Source organism: Lithobates pipiens, unplaced genomic scaffold (genome assembly GCF_037356315.1).
Source record: "Lithobates pipiens isolate NorthernLeopardFrog02 unplaced genomic scaffold, aLitPip1_a1.2 Scaffold_18, whole genome shotgun sequence".
Taxonomy (NCBI): domain Eukaryota; kingdom Metazoa; phylum Chordata; class Amphibia; order Anura; family Ranidae; genus Lithobates; species Lithobates pipiens.
Genome location: NW_027507758.1, coordinates 86169394 through 86177506, shown reverse-complemented (window position 1 = coordinate 86177506; position 8113 = coordinate 86169394). Strand labels below are relative to the sequence as shown.

The 8113-nt window shown below is 45.8% G+C and overlaps 1 pseudogene; it reads right to left on the bottom strand.

The window, feature by feature from the left end:
* Window positions 1-6068: 6068 nt before the first annotated feature.
* On the bottom strand, window positions 6069-6812 carry LOC143990071 (leucine-rich repeat-containing protein 18 pseudogene; annotated as a pseudogene).
* Between the last annotated feature and the right edge of the window lie 1301 nt (window positions 6813-8113).

The following is an 8113-nucleotide window of genomic DNA, read 5'->3' as shown; positions in this document are numbered from 1 at the left end:
ATCCGAAATTCTTAGTACTCCGGACTGCACGCTGAAAAAGTCCGCTGAAGCCCACACACGAGCGGATTGTCCGCTGAAATGTGTTTCAACGGACTAAGTACGTCAAACAGTTCGACCGTGTGTACGCGGCATTAGGGAGTCCTCGTATTCTATTGTTTTTACGGTGACGCCAGTTTTCAAAATTATCATGCAGTAAAAACAGAGTTTGCAGCTGAGCCTCGTGTTTTGTAACGTATTTTGTTGTGAACTGGTTTAGGCTTTAAGTTCACATCTGTCAATTTAGACGTTTCTTCAGTGATTTGCTGCAAATCCTGTATTAGTGCCTAGATTTCTCATTTATACCCCGACTCCAGATTATGTATAAAGCTTTCCATTTCCAAGCAGGTGGATAAGGTTTTAATGTTTTCATTCTCTAGAGGCTGTATATATACAATTTGATAATACTATTGGTTTTTTTTCATGAACTAATAGTTTTTTATTGTAACTAATAGAATGGATTTACAATCTATATATACTTTTACACTGATATAAATAAAATATCAAACTTCTTTTCTGTCTTATCGTGTATTCATATTTGTTATTCAAATGAATTTGAACTCATTATACTATACTTACAGTATAATACAACATAGCAGGTGAGACACTTTCTAGGGGTATCTTTTTTATGTAAATGTATTGCAGGACTCTCTCTACATATGGGTAGAGGAATTGTAAGGAAAGGCTTGCCAATAGACGCGATGACTCCTCTGGACAGACTTCTGTGCACAGGCTAATACATGTTCCCTTTTATGCTCGCAGGAACTGGACACTGGCTAATGCATATTCCTATGCCAGTGCTCTGGAATGGATCAGTGCTGCTTTGTCTTAAGCCTCCTGTGTAGCCTGTGACCCTGTGATTCTGTATCCTGATTCCAGTTGCTGACCTGGCTTGTCTTGACCATTCTCTGAACTCCACCCGCACCGGCTTTTCCCCTGACTTCTGCTTTTGTCTACTCCATTGGCTCCTGCTTTACTGATTAGTTCCAGACCTGGCTTCTTTCCTGACCATACTCCTGCCTGTGCCTTGTACCTGATCCATCCTGTCTGTGTATGACCCGGCCTGACTGACTCTGCTACTCTGCTTGCTGCCACCAGTATCGGCTGCCTACCAGCTCGCCTGCTTGCTGGAGCCATCTGACGACTTTACCTGCCCAGAGTGGACACCTGTCCTACTGCTAACAAGACTTACAGGCACTCGTGCCACTCTGTACTCCTGCCCCTTCTGTCTACATTATCAGAGGCCCTGAGTCAGAGGTAGGTAGAGGGAGATGTCTTCCTCATCATATCAGGCTCTACTACCTGGTACGTGATAGGGATGAGGGTGCAGGATACTCCAAAAACACATGCAGGTGCCATAGAACAAATTTGCAAGCAAAGTTCTGTTCCAGCAGTATTTAATCCTTCAGTAGCAGTCTCCAGTAATGCTGGAAGTAAAGGGGTCCAGCTTATCAGAGACTCTATGCAAGCAGTCACAGTCCTTGCAGCAATCTCTGACTTCAACCCTCAATGTACTTGCACACCTGTAGCTGTGGCTAAAGGTTTTAGTCATGATGTCCAGAAGAAACTTTCCAGCCAGCTTCATTGCAACACTCTCCAATTAAAGAATCTTCTCTCTATCCCAGCTTCCACAGGTGATGTCTTCCAGCAAGTTCCTCTAAAATCCACACATGCTGAGTCCCAACAGCAACAGCTCTACCTGTAACACTCAAGCTGCCTCCGAGGGGGTGGACCCCAAGAGACAGAGCTCTGATCAAACCTCCCCAAACATTTATCTTCTCCCTAGCCACACCTTCTGGCCTCTGACCTCACATAGATTGGCTGAGGTCAGATAAATATTCATAACCCAGTGGCTAACCCTTCTACTCCTATTTCTGAAAGCTTCTTCCAGAGGCAGGCAGGAGAAATGAACAATTAGGCTTAGGGATAGATATGACCAGACCTGCAAAATAAATTGTTGCTCAGCTGGGTACAGCAGAGCCAAAAAACGAAATTAGCCCACCTAGGGCAGGGGCACTACATTACAGCAAAAGCTGCAAATAGGTTTCAAAGGCAAGCCACTTAATGGCACAACCCAAGATAGCCATTGGGAGTCCTATACAGTGGACATACCAGTCTTCAAACAGGCTTCCCTAGAGGCATTAAGTTAGCAAAACTCACCTGGCTGCTTTATTTACTTTTTAAATAAGAAAGTGAGTGGGTGAGCTTATAATCACAGTCTCACTCCTCTGCCCTGAAATTCTGCTCCTCAATTTAGCAGCTGCAGCTAAACAAGCAGCACCCGGCTACATGAATACAGTATATACACAGCTACAACATGCATTGAAAGTGTTTTATGATTAAGGTCCAACAGTAGGCACAAAATAGACAAAATTGGCAGTGCCCTGACTCCATTTGGCACTGCAAGTTTTAATGGCTTGTTAAGTCCAGGGTTTAAAGGCAGAGGCTGCATTAGTTACCTTACTCCTCACTGCTGCAGGCCGCAGTGCTTTCCTCTTTTCCCTGTGCTCTGGGCTGTGGACAGTCCCTCTGCATCCTCAAATATTAATGTATTATTAAATACAGAGCTGCATTCATTTATGTCTGCCAGGTGTTCAACTTTAGGGGAGGGTACATTGGGTAGGTCTGTGCCTATTAGTTGTCAGAGGCAGCTTTTTCTGTATAGTTATTGGTCACACCTAACATCAGTAGAGAAGAAAGGCCTGGGAGCAGGTGGACTGCGAGGGAGCTGGCAGAAGGCCGGCATGACAGTGTAATAAGGGAGAGGCAGGGGTTAAGTTGGAAAGGTTTGGGGCAGTGGGCAGTGAGTCATGGATGGGAGAGGTATAGTTTATTTAAGGGGGAGGTTTTTTTTTCCCGGGCTAAGAAGAAACAGCTAGTGACCAAGGTAGGAAGATTATTTATTTGCAGGTGCTGGGTGTGGACTTTGTCATGGCAGCAGTGAAGTGGCAGTAGTGGTGGTCTTTGTGGGTGGTAACTGACCCATGGATATGGAAATATGGGGGGACTCCGAGGTGGTATGGGCTTCTCCCCCTTTTTGGTGTACAGTTAATGTGGGTTAACTGAAATGGTATGGTAACACTGCGAGTAAGAGTTGTCTTCGGGCTGGATATCACGGCCGTAGGCCTAGTATGGTAAAAGGCCCGCAGTGTGGGATATGGATATAAGTTCATTGGGGAAGTGTCTTCAAAGACCACCGGGTGGAGATACTGAAGTTTGTGTTTGTTGTTGGATATAATGTTAATTTATATAATTATGAATAAATGGCGGCTGTGGCTTGTTTATACTCCAATTAAAGTGTGGCCTCTTCATTTTAAGTTAAGTTATAAAGTCTTGGGGTCTTGGAGTAGATTGGTCAGCAGTCTGGGGGTAGGGTGAGACATCTTATTTACACTGGTCATGCAATCATCTCCTAGACACTTATTTACACATTTTCATAATATTCTCAGGCAGGTTGGAATCTTCTATGTAGAAGCCATGAGTGTAGTAAAGGAGTACTGCTTTCAGTGCCAAACATCGCATGCCTTTGTGCTTCATTGATGGAAATCCAACCCTAAGGCTGCTTTCACACTGGGGCGGGAGCGGCGTCGGCGGTAAAGTGCCGCTATTTTTAGCGGCGCTTTACCATCGTTTTAGCGGCGGTCTGCGGGCGCTAGCGGGGTGGTTTTAACCCCCGCTAGCGGCCAAAAAAAGGTTAAACCCGCCCGCAAAGCGCCGCTGCAGCGGCGCTTTGCCGGCGGTATTGCCGCGGTGTCCCATTGATTTCAATGGGTAGGAGCGGTTTAGGAGCGGTGAATACACCGCTCCTTCACCGCTCCAAAGATGCGGCTAGCAGGACTTTTTTCACCGTCCTGCCAGCGCATCGCTCCAGTGTGAAAGCCCTTCGGCTTTCACACTGGAGTGAAAGGGCCCGGTTTTTTCAGGCGCTACACAGGCGCTATTTTTAGCGCTGTAACGCCTGAATACCGCCCCAGTGTGAAAGCAGCCTAAGAGTGCCTGTTCATCTTGTTAAAAATAATTTTCTTTCCTCTGTATCACTTTGCATAACGCCTATGATATAAAATATAGCAAAATATTGTGAAAATAATAAATTGCTATTGTTATTGTTATTAAAGTTAGCAATGGTTATTCATTTTAGTCCTATAAAGTATCTAGTAGATATCTAGAGGTGCCTGCATGTACATATTTTACAGCGCAACCTAATGCCGTGTACACCCGAACGTTTTTTCCATCAGAATAAACTCTGATGTTTTTTCTGACGGTGTTCCGTCAGAGTTGCGCTGAAACGGATTTGTCTACACGCAATCACACCAATGTCTGATCGTTTAGAACGCAGTGGCATACAGCACGTATGACAGGACTAGAAAAAGGAAGTTCAATAGCCAGTAGCCAATAGCTGCCCCTGCGTTTTTGAATCAGAGGAAGCTCAATCCTGTGATATTGAAGGTGAACAATAATATCTAGGCCTCTCTTAGCAACATCCTTAGCAACATCTTGGGAGTATTCCGGTCAGGCTTCACGAGGTACATTACATCTACAGCAAGGTCATTGTTCAACTTTGGTCAAAGCTACACAGCTTGTTTTTATATACAGACACCCCCAGTTTTTTAGTAAAGGTGAACTATGCCTCATCAGCGCCCATAAGTTCCGCCTCATCAGTGCCCATAAGTGCCACCTCATCAGTGCCCACCAGTTCAGCATATTAGTGCCTATTAGTGCTACCTCATCAGCGCAAAAAATGACTGAGTTACAAAATTTACTGACAGAAAAAAAGTAAAGAAATTTTGGTCTTTGTTTTTTTTTTTTTGTAAAGAATAAAAAACCCAGCAGTAAGTAAATGCCACCAAAAGAAAGCTCTATTTTTGTTAAGAAAATGATAAAAAAATTGTTTGGGTACAGTGTGACTGCACAATTGTCATTCAAAGTGTAACAGTGTTAAAAGCTGAAAAATGGCTTGTGTGGCAAGGGGCTGTGTCCTGCTTCCACTTGTTTAACCACTTGAGGTCCGGGCCATAGCCGAATGACGGCTACAGCACAGACCTCAATTTCCGGAAGGCCGTCATAGGACGGGGAGCGTGCTGTGATCACTGAGTCACTGAGACTCGGGTGATCATCAATCCGAGTAAGGGGCCGGTCCGGCCCCCTTACCATGTGATCAGCTGTCAGCCAATGACAGCTCATCACATGATGTAAACAAAAGCTCGGTAATCGTTTTTTTTCTCCTCACGCTGACAGTGTGAGGAGAAAAAAAAGCCGATCACCGGCTTATGTTAAAGGGACATTGGTCCCGAAGAGGAAGGAACACAGGCACCTCATCTGTGCCAATCAGTACCCCCTGCCAGTGCCACCTGTTATTGCCACCTGCCAGTGCCCACAGTGCCCACCAGTGCCACCTATCAATGCCCATAAGTGCCACCTATCAATGCCCACAAGTGCCACCTATCAATGGTCACCAGTGGTGGCAATCAGTGCCACCTATCAGTGTAAGCAATCGGTGCCCATTATTGCCACCCATCAGTGCCCATCACTGCCACCCATCAGTGCCCATCATTGCCACCTATCAGTGCCCATCACTGCTACCTCATCAGCGTACATCAATGAAGGAGAAAAATTACCCGTTTGCAAAATTTTATGACAAAATATAAAAAAATATAAAAAACATTTTTAAATTCTGTCTTTTTCAATTTTTTACTAAAAATAAAACCACGGAGGTGATCAAATACCAAAAAAAGAAAGCTCTATTTGTGGGGAAAAAATATAAAAATCTAATTTGGGTACAGTGTTGTATAACCGCGCAATTGTCATTCAAATTGCATCAATGCTGAAAGCTGAAAATTGGCCGGGCAAGAGGGGGGTAAGTGCCCAGTAAGCAAGTGATTAATCATGCAGCTGAAATTTTTAGATACCCTATTTTATCGAAACAGCGCAACTGTTCTTTATTGTATATATGTATATATGCTAGTTATGATAGAAAAATGACAAGTCTTTTGTACACCTCAGTATTCTGTTATACAATGCAGATTCAATATTTATTATTCATTTGTTTCGATATTTATGGCGGTTGAGTTTGGGGTCACTGGGTTGGTGAAGAGAGGTTTCCATTTATCCAGCTTGCTTTTTTCAGCTTGGCACTTAGCGACACAAGGCTTGCACAAATTTTTCTCATCTACAAGATGAAGATTTCCAATACATTGGATGACCTCATGTTGTTCTGTCTCCAATTCTTCTTTTGTTGGCAATATAGGATTTCTCTCAGTGTTTAGTTTCTTTAATTTCGGCAATTCAAGGACACCGGGGGGCACTTTAGTAAGCTTGTTGTCAAACAGGCCTATCTCTTCAAGATCTTTAAGGGCACCTATTGCAGTTGGTAGAACATCAATAGCGTTAAGACCAAGATTAAGTTGACGAAGTTTCTTCAGCTGGTTCAGCGCCATAGGAATACCTTTTTCTGTGAGTTTGTTGTTGCTAACATTGAGGTAATGTAGATTTTGAAGCTGCCCTATAGATTCTGGAAGTTTCTTAATCTGATTGCTATGCAGGTCTAACAAGCGAAGGCCTTCAAATTTCTGTATCCAATTAGGCACTTTCTTTATAAAATTTCGACTAAGATCCAGTTCTACCACATCCAAGAGCTTCAACAAGCATTTAGGAAAGAATGAAATCCCCCTCTTAGATAGAACCAGCCTTTTCTTGCCATCAATTGTAATACGGATGGCTTTCTTAGCAGCTTTAAGGGTAATTCTTTTACCCCTGCGGGGACGTTTTCTTTTTCGCATTGTCCTGATCAAAGTAAAAAGGGAGACCAAAAACACTTAGAGCATCTAGAATGATCTAGAAAAACAGTTCATTAACATAAAGCCCCCGTTCACACCGGTGCGACTTGTCATGCAATTTGGACCCTATTGTCAGAAATAGAACTGTTTAAATCGGTGCGACACCAACTTGGCGGTGCCGCACCGATTTGAAAAAGTAGTTCCTGCACTACCTTTGGCGATTTCAGGTGCACAGATGTGAGCCAAGTCACACCTGAAGTCGCACTGACATGCGGGTTTAAAATTGTGTGATTTCAAGTGAAGTCGCACAATTTCAAAGCTGCATTCAGGCCGCGTACACACGGGCGGACTGTTCGCCCAACCTTGTCCGCTGAACAGTGTTTGGGCGGACAGTCCGCTCGTGTGTGGGCTTTCAGCGGACAGTTTCAGCGGACAGTTGGACGGACAAACTCTTTCGGAAATTCCGAAAAACTGTCCGCTGAAACTGTGTTTGAGCGAACAGTCCGCCCGTGTGTGGGCCTGTCCGCTGTACTTTCGAAATGAGCGGACTGTTCCCGCTCGGAAAGTCCGCCCATTTCGAGCGCGTGTACAGGTAGGCGGGGCCCGCGAAGGAGACGTCGCGGGCTCCGCCGCCTGGAATGGGCTTAAAGGGGAACCCCAACGCCGAAAAAAATCGGCGTGGGGGTTCCCCCAAAGTCCACACCAGACCCTTGTCCGAGCACGCTACCCGGCCGGCCAGGAAAGGGGGGCGAGCGAGCGCGCCCCCCCTCCTGAGCCGTACCAGGCCGCGTGCCCTCAACATGGGGGGTGCCTTGGGGAAGGGGGGGCCGCGCGGCCTCCCCACCCCAAAGCACCTTGTCCCCATGTTGATGAGGACAAGGGCCTCTTCCCGACAACCCTGGCCGTTGGTTGTCGGGGTCTGCGGGCGGGGGGCTTATCGGAATCCGGGAGCCCCCTTTAAGAAGGGGGTCCCCGGATACCGGCCCCCCACCCTATGTGAATGAGTATGGGGTACAATGTACCCCTACCCATTCACCTGTGAAATAAAGTACAAAAAAAAAACACAACACAGGGGAAAAAATATTTTATTGCACAGCTCCGGGGGTCTTCCGTCTTCGGGGGTCTTCTCGCCGGACTCCTCCGCTATCTGTGTGTAGCTCTTTTACTAGCGGAGGAGTCCGGCTTTCTTCCTCCCCGCCGCCGGCCTCTTCTCCCGACTTCGGGGGTCTTGTCCCCCTCTTCGGTTCTTCTGCCGGGCCACCGCGCCTTCTTGTAGCTCTTTTACAGGCGGTGGCCCGGTCTTC